The sequence below is a fragment of the Lepus europaeus genome, chromosome 5 (assembly GCF_033115175.1).
Source record: "Lepus europaeus isolate LE1 chromosome 5, mLepTim1.pri, whole genome shotgun sequence".
Classification (NCBI taxonomy): Eukaryota; Metazoa; Chordata; class Mammalia; order Lagomorpha; family Leporidae; genus Lepus; species Lepus europaeus.
The window spans coordinates 115,268,747-115,284,379 of NC_084831.1; the positions used below are offsets into that span (position 1 = coordinate 115,268,747).

The window sequence follows — 15,633 nt, forward strand, 5'->3', positions numbered from 1 at the left end:
CTGAAATGACTACACTGTGGCAAACACAAAATTCCATAAGATGTTTGCAGAGGGGCGGTGCCACGGCGCAGCAGGTTAATCCTCCGCCTGCAGCGCCTGCATCCCATATGGGTGCTGGTTCTAGTCCCGGCTGCTCCTCTTCCAATCCAGCTCTCTGCTGTGGCCTGGGAAGGCAGTGGAGGATGGCCCAAATGTTTGGGTTTTTGCACCCGCATGGGAGACCAAGAGGAGGCACCTGGCTCCTGGCTTTGGATCGGCGTAGATCAGCTTGTAGCAGCCATTTGGGGGGTGAACCAACGGAGGGAAGACCTTTCTCTCTCTCTCTCTCACTAACTTTATCTGTCAAAAATAAATAAATAAATGTTTGCAGAATGGTTTCATAGCTACCTAAGTGGTTCCTACTGAGAGATCGAAGAGGGAGGGTCAAGGGCTGGAGTTCTGGTGTAGTGAGTTAAGCAGCTAGCTGTGAAGCCAGCATTCCATAGGTGACTATTCATATCCAGCTTCTCTACTTCCAATCCAGTTACCTGTTAATGCCCTGGGAAAAGCACCAGAAGATGTTCCAAGTGTTTGGGCCCCTGCCACCCACACGGGAGACCCGAAGAAGCTCCTGGCTCCTGGCTTCGGATCAGCCCAGCTCTGGCCACTGTGACCACCTGGGGAGTGAACCGGTGTTTGGAAAGTCTCTCTCTCTCTTTTTTTAAGATTTATTTATTTATTCATTTGGAAGGCAGGGTTACACGGAGAGAGAAGGAGAGGCAGAGAGAGAAGTCTTCCATCCACCAGTTCACTCCCCAATTGGCTGCAATGGCCAGAACTGCACTGATCCGAAGCCAGGAACCAGGAGCTTCTTCCCAGTCTCCCACGTGGGTGCAGGGGCCCAAGGACTTTGGCCATCCTCTAATGCTATCCTAGGCCATAGCAGAGAGCTGGATTGGAAGTGAAGCAGCCAGGACTCGAACCTGCAACCATATGGGATGCCAGCACTGCAGGCGGCAGTTTTACCCGCTATGCCACAGTGCCGGAACCATAAATAAATCTTTTAAAAAAATAAATAAACAAAATAAAGACAAAATATCAAAGATTTCTTTTTTACTCACGATGATTTATTTTTTCTTTATTTTTATTTTTATTTATTTATTTTTTGACAGGCAGAGTGGATAGTGAGAGAGAGAGACAGAGAGAAAGGTCTTCCTTTTTGCCATTGGTTCACCCTCCAATGGCCGCTGCGGCCGGCGCATCTCGCTGATCCGAAGCCAGGAGCCAGGCGCTTCTCCTGTTCTCCCATGCGAGAGCAGGGCCCAAGGGCCTGGGCCATCCTCCACTGCCTTCCCGGGCCATAGCAGAGAGCTGGCCTGGAAGAGGGGCAACCAGGATAGAATCCGGCGCCCCAACCGGGACTAGAACCCGGTGTGCCAGCGCCGCAAGGCAGAGGATTAGCCTGTTGAGCCACGGCGCCGGCCAGGAAGATTTATTTTTTAACTAGATTAAATTTTACATCTAATTTGCTCATCAAATCTAATGAAAAAGCTCTTACTTGTTTCCACTGATTTATTTATTTTTTTAAAAGCATATTCATTCATTCTGCTGACAGAGGCTTCACTTGTTTGTTTTCCAAATCTTGCCCATGTTTTTTTTTTCAAGATTTTATTTATTTTATTTTGAGAGGCAGAGTTACAGACAGTGAGAGGGAGAGACAGAGAGAAAGGTCTTCCTCCATTGGTTCACTCCCCAAATGACAGCAATGGCTGGAGCTGCACCAATCCAAAGCTAGGAGCCAGGTGCTTCTTCCGGGACTCCCACACAGGTACAGGGGCCCAAGGATTTGAGCCATCTTCTACTGCTTTCCCAGGCCATAGCAGAGAGCTGGATCGGAAGTGGAGCAGCCATGACTAGAACAGGTGCCCATATGGGATGCCAGTGCCACAGGCGGAGGATTAACCTACTGTGCCACAGCACCAGCCCCATTTATTTATTTATTTATTTTTAAAGATTTATTTGGGGCCGGCACTGTGGCGCAGCGGGTTAACACCCTGGCCTAAAGCACCAGCATCCCATATGAGCGCTGGTTCGAGATCTGGCTGCTCCTCTTTCGATCCAGCTCTCTGCTATGGCTGGGAAAGCAGTGGAAGATGGTTCAAGTTCTTGGGCCCCTGCACCCACGTGGGAGACTGGGAAGAAGCTCCTGATTTCTGGCTTTGGATCGGCAGAGCTCCGGCCGTTGCGGCCAATTGGGGAGTGAACCATCAAATGTAAGACCTCTCTCTCTCTCTCTCTCTCTCTCTCTCTGTGTAACTCTGACTTTCAAACAAAGATTTATTTATTTATTTGAAAGGCAGTCACTGAACCAGAAGGGGAGTGAGAGATCTTCTATCCTCTGGTTCAGTCTCCAGCTGGCTACAACTACAGGGGCTCTCCCTTGGGCCATCTTCTGCTACCTTCCCAGGCACATTAGCATCTGGATTGGAAGTAAAGCAGCCAAGATTTGAAAATGTACCTCATGTGGGATGTCGAAGTTGCAGATGGTAGCTTAACCTGCTGTACCACAACACCAGCCCCTCCCATTGCTTTAAATATGGTACCTGTATATGCCAACAACTTCCCAATGTACAGCTTCATCTCAGACTACTTTTCCGAATTCCAGATTCATTTATCATAAGTATTTTCCCTCATGAGCGCACCCACACCTGCTTGCGCTCCCTCCTCTTCCCCCTCCCTCGCCCTGTTTCATTTACAAACACATGCACCACTGGGAGACGGCACATCAGTTTGCTCCTACTGGAACCTGGGATTCATTCCTGATACCTCCCTTTCTTCCACATCCCACCATCAAGTCCAGGCTCTGCTGCCACCACCTTAACCAGTCAGTACTTGCTGAGCACTGAATACCTTCCCTGTTAATTCGGGGGCCGCTTCTCCTTTAGTCATTTCCTGTCTGTCCTGCATACTGAGGTCAGAACAGTATTTTTTAAAAACGTAAAACACATCACATATTTCTCCAGCTTAAAATCTTTCAATTAAAGGCTGAGTATCCTTTATCTTAAATGCTTGGGGCCAGTTGTATTTCAGATTAGGGTTGTGTTTTTGTTTTTTGATTTGGGAATATTTGCATATAGATAAGCCTTCAAAAAAAGTCATGGAAAATATATATCCTGAAAAAATTATTCATGGGGGCCGGTTCCGTGGCGCAACGGGTTAACGCCCTGGCCTGAAGCGCCAGCATCCCATATGGGCACCAGTTTGAGACCCAGCTATTCCATTTCTGATCCAGCTCTCTGCTGTGGGAGACCTAGAAGAAGCTCCTGGCTCCAGCCATTGCAGCCAATTGGGAAGTGAACCATCGGATGGAAGACCTCTCTCTCTCTGTCTCTCTCTCTCTGCCTCTCCTTTCTCTGTGTAACTGACTTTCAAATAAATAAATCTTTTAAAAAAATAAATCATGCATGGATGTCAAAACTTTTTTGCATCAAAATAACTTTATCTTTTCTTTTTTAAGATTTATTTATTGGGCTGGCGCCGTGGCTCAACAGGCTAATCCTCCGCCTTGCGGCGCCGGCACACTGGGTTCTAGTCCCAGTTGGGGTGCCGGATTCTATCCCAGTTGCCCCTCTTCCAGGCCAGCTCTCTACTGTGGCCAGGGAGTGCAGTGGAGGATGGCCCAAGTGCTTGGGCCCTGCACCCCATGGGAGACCAGGAGAAGCACCTGGCTCCTGCCTTTGGATCAGCACGGCGCGCTGGCCGCGGCGGCCATTGGAGAGTGAACCAACGGCAAAAAGAAGACCTTTCTCTCTGTCTCTCTCTCTCACTATCCACTCTGCCTGTCAAAAAAAAAAAAAAAGATTTATTTATTTATCTGAAAGTCAAAGTTACAGCCATTAGCTGGAATGCTGGTGCTGGAGGCCAGTGCTTTATCCCATTGCGCCACAGCGCTGGTGCCTCCTCTCTCTCTGCCTCTCTGCAACTCTTTAAAATAAATAAAAGATATTTAAAAAAAAAAAAAAGTAAATCCCAGAGAACATACAATTTCACCCACAAATACTGGTGATGTTCCCTTGAGAGACAAGCACATTAAAAAAAAAAAAAAAAAAGACACTGGTTGGGATGCCCACATTCCATTCCACAAAGTCTCAATCCGAGTTCCAGCCCTGCTCATTTCCAACTTCCTGCCAATGCAGGAGATGGGAATAACAGGTCATGGCTCAAGTAGTTGGGTCGCTGGCACTCACGTGCAAGACCTGAACTGAGTCCTGGCCCAGTCCTGGTCATTGCCCTGGCCAGTCCTGGTCATTGCAGGCATTTGGAAAGAGAACCAACGAAGGGGAACTTGGTCTGTTTCTGTGTATGTGTCCCCTGCCTCTCAAATAAAATAAATAAATTTTAGAAATTTCTAAATTATTATATTTTCTTTACAGATAAAAGAAACAAAACTATTCTGAATGTTGTTGTTCTTGATATAAATAAGTAACTATAAAACAAATAAATCCCACAGCTGTGGTCTATCCCTCCTGCAAACATTACAGGAAATACACAGAATTTTTTTAGAATTTATAAGCTCTTTGGGGCCAGCATTGTGGCATAGCAGGTAAAGCCACCGCCTGAGATGCCAGCATCCCATATGGACACCAGCATGTCCCAGCTGCTCCAGTTCTGATCCAGCTCGCTGCTAATATTCTGGGAAAAGCAGCAGTAGATGGGCCAAGTATTTGGGCCCCTGCCACCCCTGTGGGAGACCTGGAAGAGGCTCCTGGTCCTGGCTTCAGCCTGGTCCAGCCCTGACTGCTGAACCACGTTGAACCAGTAGATGAAAGATATCTCTCTCTCTGTAACTTTGTCTTTTAAATAAATAAATCTTTTTTAAAAATTATATCAACTGATTCAAACTAGTCTGGAGACATGATCTTATGTGAGAGATGAAATAAGATTGGCTACAAGATAACTGAAAGTGAGCTGATAGTTGTTCTGAAGCTGTACATTATGTGGGGTTGTGAAACTATATTCTCTACCTCTTTAAAAAGGTTTAATATTATTCTTATTTAAGAGACAACAAGATGGAGAGACAGAGAGAACAGAGGGAAAGTATATGCATGCTCCCATTAGCTGGTTCAATTTCCAAATTCCCACAGAGGCCAAGACTGAGCCTGTCAGAAGCCAGGAACCAGGAACTCAACTCAAGGGTACCAGATGGGTGAAAGGAACCCAACCACTTGAGTAATCACGACTGTTTCCCAGGGTCCACACTAGCAGGAAGCTGGAATCAGAGGTCAAAGTCAGGACACAAATTCAAACACTATGATATGTGACACAGACATCTTAACCACTAGGCCCAACACCTATTTCTCTGTGGTAGAAATGAAGGGAAGGAGGGAGGGAGGGAAGAAAGGGGACCCATCTTATGGCATAGCAGGTTAAGATGTCATTGGTGACACTGGCATTCCATACTGGAGTGCCAGCTTCCTGCTAATGTGCCTGAGAAAGCAGAAGATGGTCCAAGTACTTGTGGCCCTGTCACCAACGTAGTAGACCAAGATGGAGCTTTTGGTTCCTGGTTTCAGCCTGGCCTACATCTGGCTATTGTAGCCATTTGGGGAGTAAACCAGCAGATAGAAGATCTTGATCTCTCTGTTTCTGCCTCTGCCTTGCTCTCTCTCTCCATATTTCCCTGTCACTCTGCCTTTCAAATAAAATAAATAAATGTACCATTTTAACCATTTTCTAAGATTTATTTATTTGAAAGGCAGAGTTAGAGAGAAAGAAAGTGTGGCAGAAAGAGGTCTTCCATCCGCTGGTTCACTCCCCAAGTGGCCGTGATGGCCAGAGCTGAACCAATCTGAAGCCAGAAACCAGAAGCTTCCTCCGGGTATCCCATGTGGGTGCAGGGGCACAAGCACTTGGGCCATCCTCTGCTGCTTTCCTAGGTGCACCAGCAGAGAGCTAGATTGGAAGCGGGGCAGCCGGGACTTGCACCAGCACCCATGTAGGATGCTGGCACTGCAGGTCATGGCCTAGCCCATTACACCATAGCATCGGCCCTTTATTTTTAAAATTTTTACTTATGGCTGGCGCCACGGCTCACTTGGCTAATCCTCCGCCTGCGGCACCAGCACCCCGGGGTTCTGGTCCCAGTTGGGGCGCCGGTTCTGCCCTGGTTGCTCCTCTTCCAGTCCAGCTCACTGCTGTGGCCCAGGAAGGCAGTGGAGGATTGCTCAAGTGCTTGGGCTCTGCACCTGCATGGGAGACCAGGAGGAAAAACCTGGCTCCTGGCTTCGGATTGGCACAGCGCACAGGCCATAGCAGCCTTTTAGGGGGGTGAACCAACAGAAGGAGACCTTTCTCTCTGTTTCTAACTCTGCCTGTTATATATATATATATATATATATATATATATATATTTTTTTTTTTTTTTTTTTTTTTTTTTTTTTACTTATTTGAAAGGCAGAGAGACAAAGCTCCTATCCAATGGTTCAGTCCCCCAGATGCTCACAATGGCCAGGGCACCACAGCTTAGAGCCAGGAACTCTATCCAGGTCTCTCACACAGCCATCACTGCTGCCTCCCAGGGTCCACCCTCAGCAGGAAACCAGAAGAGGAAGCAGAGCCAGGACTTGAACCCAGGAACTCTATTTCGGATAAAAAAAATGTTTTAAAGGTTTATTTATTTATTTGAAAGGCAGAGAGAGAGAGAGAGAGAGAGAGAAAGAAATGTCAGAGATGAGATGCAGGCATTCTTAATTGTTAGGCCAAACAGTCACTCTCTCTCCTTTCTAAGCATATAGTTCAAGAGTGCTGAACATATTCACATTGTTGTTAAACTGATCTCCAAAATCTTTCATCTTCTAAGACTGAAACTCTATAGCCATTAAATAATAACCGCTTCTCCCCCTCACTTCCTGGTAACCACTATTCTACTTTGTTTTTGTGAACGTGACAATTTTAGGCACGTCATATAAGTGGAATTATGCAGTATTTGTCTTTTTTTTCTTTTGGCAGGCAGAGTGGACAGTGAGAGAGAGAGAGAGACAGAAAGAAAGGTCTTCCTTTACCGTTGGTTCACCCTCCAATGGCCACTGCGGCTGGCGTGCTGCAGCCGGCGCACCGCGCTGATCCGAAGCCGGGAGCCAGGTGCTTCTCCTGGTCTCCCATGGGGTACAGGGCCCAAGCACTTGGGCCATTCTCCACTGAACTCCCAGGCCACAGCAGAGAGCTGGCCTGGAAGAGGGGCAACCGGGACAGAATCCGGTGCCCTGACCGGGACTAGAACCTGGTGTGCCGGCACCACAAGGCGGAGGATTAGCCTGTTGAGCCACGGAGCTGGCCAGTATTTGTCTTTTTTTTTTTTTTTTTTTTTTTTGACAGGCAGAGTGGATAGTGAGAGAGAGAGACAGAGAGAAAGGTCTTCCTTTTTGCCATTGGTTCACCCTCCAATGGCCGCTGCGGCCGGCGCATCTCGCTGATCCGAAGCCAGGAGCCAGGTGCTTCTCCTGGACTCCCATGCGGGTGCAGGGCCCAAGCACTTGGGCCATCCTCCACTGCCTTCCCGGGCCATAGCAGAGAGCTGGCCTGGAAGAGGGGCAATAGGATAGAATCCGGCACCCCAACCGGGACTAGAACCTGGTGTGCTGGCGCCACAAGGCGGAGCATTAGCCTGTTAAGCCACAGCACCAGCAGTATTTGTCTTTTTGTGACAAGTTTATCTCACTTAGCAAAATGTACTCAAAGTTCATTTAAATCAAAACATGTGACTGAATTTCCTTCCTTTTTTTTATTTTTGAAGATACATTTATTTGAAAAGTAGAGTTACTGAGTGTGTGGGTGTGTGGATGTGTGTATGTGTGTGTCTTCCATCCCCTGGTTCACTCTCCAAGTGGCTACAATGGCCGGAGCTGCGCCCATCTGAAGCCAGGAACCAGGAGCTTCTTCTGGGTCTCCCATGTGGATGCAGGGGCCCAAGTCCTTAGTCCATCTTTTGCTGCTTTCCCAAGCCATAGCAGAGAGCCGGGTCTCAAACCAGTGCCCATACGGAATACTAGCACTGCAGGCGGCAGCTTTACCCATTAGACCACAGCGCCGGCCCCTAATTTCCTACCTTTTTAAGGCTGAATAATATTCCACTGTAAGTAGTCATGAGGCTTAACCACCTAGTGGCTGGTTTATCTGTGTCACTCTGATGTGACAGAAAGATGGAATCACCGAACAATATGCTTCTCACAGTATATTCCCCACTGTTAAGTTATGTATTGCTGCATATATCACATTTTTAAAATGTATTTATTCATTCAGGGCCGGCGCAGCGGGTTAAAGCCACCACCTGTAGTGCCAGCATCCCATATGGGCACCAGTTTGAATCTCGGCTGCTCTTCTTCTGATTCAGCTCTCTGCTCTGGCCTGGGAAAGCGGTAGAAGATGGCCCAAGTCCTTGGGTCACTGCACCCGCGTGGGAGACCCGGAAGAAGCACCTGGCTCCTGATCAGCTCAGCTCTGGCCATTGCTGTCATTTGGGGAGTGAAACCAGCAGAATGGAAGACCTCTTTCTCTCTCTGGCTCTACCTCTCTCTGTAACTCTTTCAAGTAAATAAAATAATTCTTTAAAAAAAAATTATTTATTCATTGAGGAACATTTGGGTTGTTTCCACCTCTTACCTACTTTGACTACTGCCACTCTGAATATGGGTGTATGAACATCCCTGGGACCATGCTTTCCATTCTTTTGGATATATATATACATAAGTGGGATTTCTGGATCACAAGGTATTTCTAATTGTTTTATATATATATTTAATTTATATATTTTTAATTGTTTCTGGAAACACCATACTTTTTTCCAGCATGGTTCACCATTTTACCTTCCCATCAATAGTGCACAAGGGTTTTAATTTCCCCACATCTTTACTGACCTATGTTGTTTTTTTCTACTAGCCATTCTAATGCGTGTAAGATGGTATCTCATCGTGGTTTTGATTTTCATTTCTCTGATGATAGGTGATGCTGAGCATCTTTCCAAATGGTTGTTGTTCATCTGTATATTATCTTTGGGAAAACATGTCTTCAAGTTATTTGCCTATTTTTAATCCAACTATTTATTTTTTTTGTTGCTGAGTTATAGTTTTTCATATACTCTGGATATTAACCTCCTATCAAATATTTGCAAATATATTCTCCTATTCCATCACAAGCTGTTTTTTCATGCTGCTGGTTGCATCCTTGAATGTACAAAAGTTTTTAAGGGGCCTGCGCTGTGGCGTAGTAGGTAAAGCTGCCGCCTGCAGTGCCAGCCAGCATTCCACATGGGTGCCAGTTCAAGTCCCAGCTACTCCTCTTCCAAATCCAGCTCTCTGCTATGGCCTAGGAAAGCAGTAGAAGAAGGCCCAAGTCCTTGGGCCCCTGCACCCACGTGGGAGACCCAGAAGAAGCTCCTGGCTCCTGGCTCCAGATCAGTGTGGCTTCGGCCATTGCAGCCAATTAGGGAGTGAACTAGCAGATGGAAGACCTCTCTCTCTCTCTCTGCCTCTCCTTTTCATCTGTAACTCTTTCAAATAAATAAATAAATAAATAAAATCTTAAAGAAAGTTTTAAGCTTGATATAGCTCCATTTGTCCATTTTTGCTTTCACTGCCTGAGCTTTTAGTGTTGTAGCCAAGAAATCATTGCCAAATTCAAAATCTTTTCCTCTAAGTTTTCTTCTAGGAGTTCTATAGTTTTGGGTCTTCTGTTTAGGTCTTTAAGCCTTTTGAATTAAATTCTGCGTGTGGTATAAGGCTCTAACTTCATTGCTTTGCAGGTGGAGAGCCAGTTTTCCCAAGCACATCTGTTGAAGAGACTGTCTTTGCCCCAATGAGTGGTCCTGGCACCCTTGCTGAGGATCATCTGACTACATGTGAGGGTTTATTCTGGTTCTCTGTTCAACTCCATTGTTCTCTGGCTGTCTGTGGGCCAGGACCACAGTGTTTTATTTCTGTAGCTTTGCAATATATTTTAAAATCATCAAATGTGAGTCCTTTACCTTTGTTGTTCTTTTTCAAAATTATTCTAGCTATTCAGGGACACTTGAGATTCCATATGAATTTTAGGATGATTTTTTCTATTTCTGCAAAAAATTGCTGTTGGGATTTTGATAGGGATTGCGCTGAATCTGTAGGTCCCTTCACTCTGGGTGGTATTTATATCTTACCAATATTAAATCTCCCAATCCATGAATAGGATATCTTTCCATTTATGTGTGTCATCTTGAATTTCTTTCAGCAGTGTTTTACAGTTTTCAGCATCAAGTTTTTCACCTCCTTGGTTAGGTTTATTCTTAAGTATTTCATTCTTTTGAATGCCATTGTAAATGGAAATGTTTTCTTAATTTCTTTCACATATTTTTCAGTTAGTGTGTAGAAACAACCAATTTTTTGTGATGATTTTTACATCCTGTAAATTTGCTAAATTCAAATATTAGTTATTCAACAGGGTTATTTGGAGGAATCTTTGAATCTGAGAATAAAGATAGTTTTATGTCTTCCTTTCTAATTTGGATGCCTTTTGTTTCTTCTTCATGTCCAACTGTACTGGCTAGGACTTCCAATACCATGTTGAATGGTGAGAATAGGCATCTTTGCCTTGTACCTGTTCTTATAGGAAAAAGCTTTCACTATTTCACCACTGCGTATGATGTGCACTGTGGGTTTTTCATATATGGACTTTATTATGTTGAGGTAAAATCCTTCTATTCCTGGTTTGTTGAGTGTTTTTATCATGAAAGGGTGCTGCACCTTGTCCATTTTTTTCTGCATCAATCGCTATGATCATGTAATTTTTGTCCTTCACCTGTTATTGTGGTATTCTCTCTACTTTTAGCTGCTTGAAATTTTCCATGATAAAGCCTGTTTTGGGGCTGGCACTGTGGACATGTAGCAGCAGCAGTATCCCATATGGGCACTGATTCAATCACAGCTGATCCACTTTCAATCCAGCTCCCTGCTAATGTGCCTGGAAAAGCAGTAGAGATGGCTCAAGTCCTTGGGCCCCTGCATCCAATTGGGAGACCCAAATGAAGCTCCTGGTTTCAGCCTGGCCTATCCTTGATCGATGCAACCATCTAGGAAGTGTAGCAGTGGATGGAAGATCTCACTCTCTTGCTCCCTGCTTCTGTCTCTCCTTCTCTATAACTCTGACTTTCAAATAAATAAACCTTTAAAAAACAAAAAACTTTATCTGTTTTTAAGTTACAAGAATCCGATAAACACATTGAGGTGGTCAAGAAACTGTTAACCAAACTGTACATTAAACTGTGACCATTCAAGGTAAAAGTAGAATATTAGAAATAACATGTTAGAGCATTAATGGGGAAAGCTACTATATTTACTTAACACTTATGATGTCCTAGATACTGTAGCATTCTCTCATCTCTCTGTGAGGTGAATATTGTTACTATTATTTTATAAGAAAATAAACTGTGGCAGATGATGTTACAAAGATTTGCTCCAAAGAAATCTTCCAACCCATGTGTTTTTTGTTTTGTTTTGTTTTGTTTTGTTTTCACAATGAGAAATGAGGATATCCAGGGCTTTATTTTGTAATGCAGAGGCCACACTGTGGCCCCAACCCTACTTCCCACCTTGCACTTCTTAAATGTTCATCACTCTAGGAGACCCAGCATGTGTTCTTCTTCTGTGTTTATACATGTGTGTTTGTGTGTTTTAAAGATTCATTTATTTATCTGAAAGGCAGAGTTACAGGGCGGGGTCAGAGAGAGAGGTCTTCCATCTGCTAGTTCACTCCCTAATGGCTGCAACAGCCGCAGCTAGGCTAACTTAAAGCCAGAAGCCAGGACCCAAAAGCTTCTTCCGGACCTCCCACATGGGTACAGGGCCCAAGCATTGGGCCATTTTCTACTGCTTTCCCAGGTGCATTAGCAAGGAGCTGGACTAGAAGTGGAACAGCCAGGACTCATGCTGGTTTCCATATGGGATGCCGGTGCCGCAAGGCAGAGGCTTTACCAACTACACCACAGTGCCGGCCTCCCATGTGTCCATCTGTGATGTGTCTTCTGACTCCCTTTTAAGAGTTGGAGTCTATTTCTCCTTGGAATCTGGGAGGCCCTGGAATCCTTTAACAGTTGGACTCCTGTTCCAGTTTAAGCCCTTATCTGCTAGGCAGCTTCTGCTTCCTAATTCTTAGAACCCTAAGTAGATATATGATAAGTTGAAGGGCACTAAGACATCAGAAAATAATGGCCCAAAAAAAAAAAAAAATTTTAGAGGTCTAGCTTCATACAGCATTCAGATGGCTCCATCTCCAGATACTAACTGCTTACAGCCATGTGAAAGACCATAAGGTGAGAACCAACCAGTTGAGCTTTGTCAATTCACAGAAACATGAGATATATATATATATATATATTTTTAAGCCATTAAATTTTGAGTGACTTGTAAAAAGAACTTTAAATCTTGGTCTTTTTTTTAATTCAAAACTCCATATTCTTTTCATTAAACCATGTTTATTGAAAATAACTCTACTTTGAAAGGAAGGAATAGTAACTGTACTAGGCTGAGGACTGAACAGAAAAGTTTAAGGCAGGGTCAGCCAAGGCCTTGAGCAATTCAGCAGTCATTTAGACTAACGTTCATTCCCCTCTTCCCTAACAGTGAAGCATTACTCTGATAAACACATAATTTGGGGTCTGAACTTCAACCTTACAAGCTCAGAAACATCACGTGGCAGATCCTCAAGAAATGTCTTCAACACCTCTTGAAGACAGACTCATACAAAACCACATCCGGAGACCCTAAAACCCAGACTGCCAATTTACTTGGTTACAACAAAATAAGTTATCAAATGGCCCTTCCATTATGCAGCACAGTATGTCTCATGGTATAGAGGAAAAAGTTTTGGCATCAGAGCTAAATTCCAATCTCAGGTCTTAGGGAGATCCTATCCTTCAATCCATAAAATGGAGATGCTTGATTTGCTGCTATGTGGGTATAAAGATTAGGATGTTTACAAAATACCTAACTAGTACCTGGTGCATTAGATAGAAGACAATAAATACAACTATCAATTATCCTAGATTACAACCATCTGCTTAATAAGTAGGAGCAAGAGGATAAGTGGATACATAGTTTATATCATTATGTAAAGATAACCTAATCTATCCATTGCCACTATAAGCATAAACCAGAACCTCAAAATCAGGGACCTCAAATTCCTCCCTAAGTGGCAGAACCAGGAAGAGTAGTTTATGTTGGCCTCTGACTCTCACTTCTCCATGCTTTCACTGCTGATCCACACTTCTACACTCCCTTCTAATTGGACACATTATTTCTCCTGATAAAATATAGTTTCTTGACTATGTTTTCTTAGTTATAACCACAATTTTCTACACTGAGCCCACAATCATATTGGATTTTTGAATGTTTATCTCTTGGATCATTTCTAAACATGTCTAATTTCTGGAATGGTTAAGATGACACTAGGACACCCACATCCCATATCAGGGTGCCTGGGTCCAATTCCAGGTCCACGACTGACTCCAGCTTCCTGCTAATGTGCACCCAGGAGGCAGCAGATGGTGGCTGCAGTACTTGGGTATCTGACACTCACATGGAAGACCCAGATTGGGTTCCGGGCTCCTGGCTTCAGCCTCCAGCCACAACCGTTGCAGGCATTTGGGGAGTGAACCAATGGAAGGAAGACCTTTCTCTCTGTCTCTCTCATTGTCTGTAACTCTACCTGTCAAATAAATAAAAATCTTAAGAAAAAAAAAAAAGAGTCTTTTAAGCCCAGGGTGTAAAGACACACTCTGAGTAATAACTCAAAGGCACAGCTGTATAGTGGGATGTGGTTTTAGTGACTGTTGAGGACTAATGCTTTATTTCAGGCACTTGGACAGAAGTAGCACATTGTCTAAGCACACTGTCTTTGATTCTGGGATATACGCTTTTCCAATAAAATTCCATACATTTCAAAAAAAAAAAAAAAAAGAAAAAGAAATCTCTCCTCACCTCCCCCTGCCTTTCAAATTAATAGACAAATGTTATAAAAATTGCTAACTTTGCATTTTAATTTTTTCTAATTTTTTCCCCAGAGGTAATCAAACAGGAACAAAACAAAATCTTCCTCTGCCTCCACACATCCAGACCTTGGCCTTAGTATCATCCTAAAATTTTGGACACAGGATTTTGAATTTTAAGCCTAACGGATATCTGTTGGGGATGAGAGAAGTAGAGAGCAAATCAAGGACAAACATCCAGCAGTATTGGAAAACTCTCCTCTGCTTACACATTAGTACATCAAATCTCCACAATCAACCTCCTCTCTAAAGTATTTCCAATGCACATAGCCTATATGGTCACAACAATCTTACCCCAAAAAAGTTCAGCAAGTAATTTCTATCATCCCATCTGAAAAGAAAAACACAACAAACCTAAGCTACTTACTCAGAATCACTGGAAATAGGAACCCAATTGTTTCACCAAACTAAGCTTTCCCACCAGGGTCTGAAAGTTGATTATAAATAACTCCAGTAAAGATACTCAGTAATAGTAACATTTGAAGGAAGTGATTTAAACATTCAGAAGCTTGTTTCATCTAAAAACACCCACAGGGCAGGTGTCTGGTATAGCAGTTAAGACACCACTTGGGACACCTGCACCCCACTCTAGAGTGCCTCGGTTCAAGTCCCAGCTCTGCTTCTGATTCCAGCTTCCAGCTATGTGTACCCTGGGAGGCAGCATGCGGCGGTCCATGTACTGGGTCCCTAACACCCACGCAGGAGACTCCTGAGTTCTAGGCTCCTGGCTTTGGCCACACCTAGCACTGGCTATTACAGGCATTTAGAGTATGACCCTGTGGATAGAAGATCTCTGTCCATCTGTCTCTGTCTCTCTACCTTTTAAATAGGCAAAAAATACATACCCACAAGGACAAATCTTTTCCACCATTAACAGTCTGAATCAAGAACAATTCCCCAAGCATAACTTAACCCTGATACTTACCCACTTAAAATTAGGGCACAAGAGGACACAAAGCAACGTAACATAGGAAGTCAAGGGAAAGGATGGTTTTAATGCATTATTTTCTTTTGCCTCCTATATTTCAAGAGATTGATTATCACAATATATGACATCTTGACAGGAAAATGAGCTAGAAATGAGGGCCTATCTATATCCCCATAATGTGAAAATTGTATACTCTTAAATTTTATACAATGTGTATACAATAGTTATTCAGTCCATCAAATATAATAAAAAAGGCTGGCACTGTGGCATAGTAGGCTAAACTTCCATCTGTGGTGCTGGCATCCCATATGGGCACTGGTTCATGTCCCAGCTGCTCCTCTCCCAATCCAGCTCACTACTATGGCCTGGGAAAGTAGTAGAAGATGGCCCAAGTCCTTGGGCCCCCGCACCTGTATGGGAGACCTGGAAGAAGCTCCTGGCTTTGGATCTGCCTAGCTCCAGCAACTGTGGCCATTTGGGGAGTGAACCAGCAGATGAAGATCTCTCTCTCTCTCTCTCTGCCTCTGTAACTCTGCCTTTCAAATAAATCTTTTAAAAAATGTAATAAAAAGATTATTTACTTCTTGTATCCACAGTTTTTTTACATTATCAACTCTAAATGTTTGTCTAAAACAAAAGAAGCTTATTTTCTTTCTAA

The 15,633-nt window shown here is 43.9% G+C and overlaps 1 protein-coding gene and 1 non-coding gene across 2 annotated transcripts in view; one reads left to right on the forward strand and one right to left on the reverse strand.

The window, feature by feature from the left end:
- RNF115 (ring finger protein 115) overlaps nucleotides 1–15,633 on the reverse strand; it is an 83,760-nt gene that overhangs the window by 44,267 nt on the left and 23,860 nt on the right. The gene's annotated exons all lie outside the window — the stretch shown is intronic.
- Nucleotides 13,722–13,803, forward strand: LOC133761344 (small Cajal body-specific RNA 1). Its single transcript, XR_009866144.1, has one exon. It is a non-coding gene; the product is annotated as a small Cajal body-specific RNA 1 (non-coding RNA).